The sequence below is a fragment of the Pezoporus flaviventris genome, unplaced genomic scaffold (assembly GCF_033815535.1).
Source record: "Pezoporus flaviventris isolate CSIRO_AGI_PZ_B2104156 unplaced genomic scaffold, CSIRO_AGI_Pfla_v1 ptg000075l, whole genome shotgun sequence".
In the NCBI taxonomy this organism is placed as follows: domain Eukaryota; kingdom Metazoa; phylum Chordata; class Aves; order Psittaciformes; family Psittacidae; genus Pezoporus; species Pezoporus flaviventris.
This window is the reverse complement of record NW_026892623.1, coordinates 102,137-106,315: the sequence shown is the minus strand read 5'-3', so window position 1 is coordinate 106,315 and position 4,179 is coordinate 102,137.

Genomic DNA, 4,179 nt, shown 5'->3' with positions numbered 1-4,179 from the left:
CCGTACGGCACAAAATGACATCAGATGGACATGAAATGAAATGAAATGAAATGAAAGAAAAGGAAAGGAAATTACATATAATTAAATTATATGGTATGGTACGGTACGGTACGGAACGGTACGACACGGTACGAAACGGTAGGGCATGGTGAGGTATGGCGCGGCACAGTACGGCACAGTACAGTACGCAACGGTACGGCACCGTACGGCACAAAATGACATCAAATGGACATGAAATGAAATGAAATGAAATGAAAGAAAAGGAAAGGAAATTACATGTAATTAAATTATATGGTATGGTACGGTACGGAACGGTACGACACGGTACGAAACGGTAGGGCATGGTGAAGTATGGCGCGGCACGGTACAGCACAGTACAGTACACAACGTTACGGCACCGTACGGCACAAAATGACATCAAATGGACATGAAATGAAATGAAATGAAATGAAATGAAATGAAATGACATGGTACGGTACGGCACGGAACGGTACGGCACGGTACAAAACGGTAGGGCCGGGTACGGTATCGCGCGGCACAGAACAGCACAGTACGGTATGCAACGGTACGGCACTGTACGGCACAAAATGACATCAAATGGAAAGGAAAGGAAAGGAAATGAAATTACAAATAATTAAATTATATGGTGCGGTACAGTACAGACCGGCACGACACGATACAAAACGGTAGGGCATGGTACGGCAAGGCGCGGCACGGTACGGCACAATACGGTACAGAACGGCACTGTATGGCACAAAATGACATCAAATGGACATGAAATGAAATGAAATGAAATGAAATGAAATGAAATGAAATGTCATGGTACAGTATGGCACGGAACAGTACGGCACTGTATGAAATGGTAGGGCAGGGTACGGAATGGTGCGGCACAGTAGGGCACGGTACGGTACGTAACGGTACGGCACCGTACAACACAAAATGGCATCAAATGGAAATGAAATGAAACGAAATTAAAGGAAAGGAAATGAAATTGCATATAATTAAATGATATGGTAAGGTACCGTACGGAACGGTATGGCACGGTACGAAATGGTAGGGCATGGTACGGTATCGCGCGGCACGGTACGGCACAGTACACTATGGAACGGTACGGCACAAAATGACATCAAATGGAAATGAAATGAAATGAAATGAAATGAAATGAAATGACATGGTACGGTACGAAACGGTAGGGCATGGCACGGTATCGCTCGGCACGGTAGAGCATGGTCTGGTACGCAACGGTACGGCACGGTATGGCACAAAAAGAAATCAAATGGACATGAAATGAAATGAAATAAAATGAAATTAAATTAAATTACATGGTATGGCACGGCACGCAACGGTACGGCACCGTACGGCACAAAATGACATCAAATGGACATGAAATGAAATGAAATGAAATGAAATTACATATAATTAAATTATATGGCAAGGTACCGTACGGAACGGTATGGCATGGTACGAAACGGTAGGGCATGGTACAGTATTGCACGGCACGGTAGGGCACAGTACAGTATGCAACGGTACGGCATGAAATGAAATGATATGAAATGACATGGTACGGTACGGCACGGAACGGTACGGCACAGTACGAAACACAAGGGCATGGTACGGTATCGCGCGGCGTGGAACGGCACAGTACACTATGCAACGGTACTGCACCGTACGGCACAAAATGACATCAAATGGACATGAAATTAAATGAAATGAAAGGAAAGGAAATTACATATAATTAAATTATATGGTACGGTACGGAACGGTACGACACGGTACGAAACGGTAGGGCATGGTGCAGTATGGCGCGGCACGGTACGGCACAGTACAGTACGCAACGGTAACGCACCGTACAGCACAAAATGACATCAAATGGACATGAAATGAAATGAAATGAAATGAAATGAAATGAAATGTCATGGTACAGTACTGCACGGAATGGTACGGCACGGTATGAAAGGGTAGGGCAGGGTACGGAATGGTGCGGCACAGTAGGGCACGGTACGGTACGTAACGGTACGGCACCGTACAACACAAAATGGCATCAAACGGAAAGGAAATGAAATGAAATGGAATGAAAGGAAAGGAAAGGAAATTACATATAATTAAATTATATGGTACGGTACCGTACGGAATGCTATGGCATGGTACGAAACGGTAGGGCATGGTACAGTATCGCACGGCACGGTACGGCACAGTACAGTACGCAACGGTATGGCATGAAATGAAATGAAATGAAATGAAATGAAATGACATGGTACGGTACGGCACGGAACGGTACAGCACAGTACGAAACACTAGGGCATGGTACGGTATCGCGCGGCATGGTACGGCACGGCACGGTACGGTACGTAACGGTACGGCACCGTACAACACAAAATGGCATCAAATGGAAATGAAATGAAATGAAATGAAATGAAAGGAAAGGAAAGGAAATTACATATAATTAAATTATATGGTACGGTACCGTACGGAACGGTATGGCATGGTACGAAACGGTATGGCATGGTACAGCATTGCACGGCACGGTAGAGCATGGTCTGGTACGAAAAGGTACGGCACGGTATGGCACAAAAAGAAATCAAATGAAATGAAGTGAAATGAAATAAAATGAAATTAAATTTAATTACATGGTATGGCACGGCACGCAAAGGTACGGCACCGTACGGCACAAAATGACATCAAATGGACATGAAATGAAAGGAAAGGAAAGGAAATTACAAATAATTAAATTATATGGAGCGGTACAGAACGGAACGGCACGACACGATACAAAATGCTAGGGCATGGTACGGTATCGCGCGGCACGGTACGGCACAGTACACTACGGAACAGTCCGGCACAAAATGACATCAAATGGAAATGAAATGAAATGAAATGAAATGACATGGTACGGTACGGCACGGCACGGCACGGCATGGTACGGAACGGTAGGGCATGGTACGGTATCGCGCGGCACGGTAGAGCATGGTCTGGTACGCAACGGTACGGCACGGTATGGCACAAAAAGAAATCAAATGGACATGAAATGAAATGAAATGAAATTACATATAGTTAAATTATATGGTATGGTACGGTACGGAACAGTACAGCATGGTACGAAACGGTAGGGCATGGTACAGTATCGCACGGTACGGCACAGTACAGTACGCAACGGTACGGCATGAAATGATATGAAATGACATGTTACGGTACGGCACGGAACGGTATGGCACAGTACGAAACAGTAGGGCATGGTACGGTATCGCGCGGCATGGAACGGCACAGTACACTATGCAACGGTAGGGCATCGTACGACACAAAATGACATCAAATGGAAATGAAATGAAATGAAAGGAAAGGAAAGGAAATTACATATAATTAAATTATATGGTATGGTACGGTACGGAACGGTACGACACAGTACGAAACGGTAGGGCATTGTGCGGTATGGCGCGGCACGGCACGGCACAGTACAGTACGCAACGGTAACGCACCGTACAGCACAAAATGACATCAAATGGACATGAAATGAAATGAAATGAAATGGCCTGGTACAGTTCAGCACGGAACGGTACGGCACGGTATGAAAGGGTAGGGCATGGTACGGTATCGCGCGGCACAGAACGGCACAGTACACTACGCAACGGTACTGCACCGTACGGCACAAAATGACATCAAATGGACATGAAATGAAAGGAAAGGAAAGGAAATTACAAATAATTAAATTATATGGAGCGGTACAGAACGGAACGGCACGACACGATACAAAATGCTAGGGCATGGTACGGTATCGCGCGGCACGGTACGGCACAGTACACTACGGAACAGTACGGCACAAAATGACATCAAATGGAAATGAAATGAAATGAAATGAAATGACATGGTACGGTACGGCACGGCACGGCACGGCATGGTACGGAACGGTAGGGCATGGTACGGTATCGCGCGGCACGGTAGAGCATGGTCTGGTACGCAACGGTACGGCACGGTATGGCACAAAAAGAAATCAAATGGACATGAAATGAAATGAAATGAAATGAAATGAAATTACATGGTGCGGCACGGCACGCAACGGTACGGCACCGTACGGCACAAAATGCCATCAAATGGACATGAAATGAAATGAAATGAAATGAAATGAAATGAAATTACATATAATTAAATTTTATGGTATGGTATGGTACGGAACGGTACAGCATG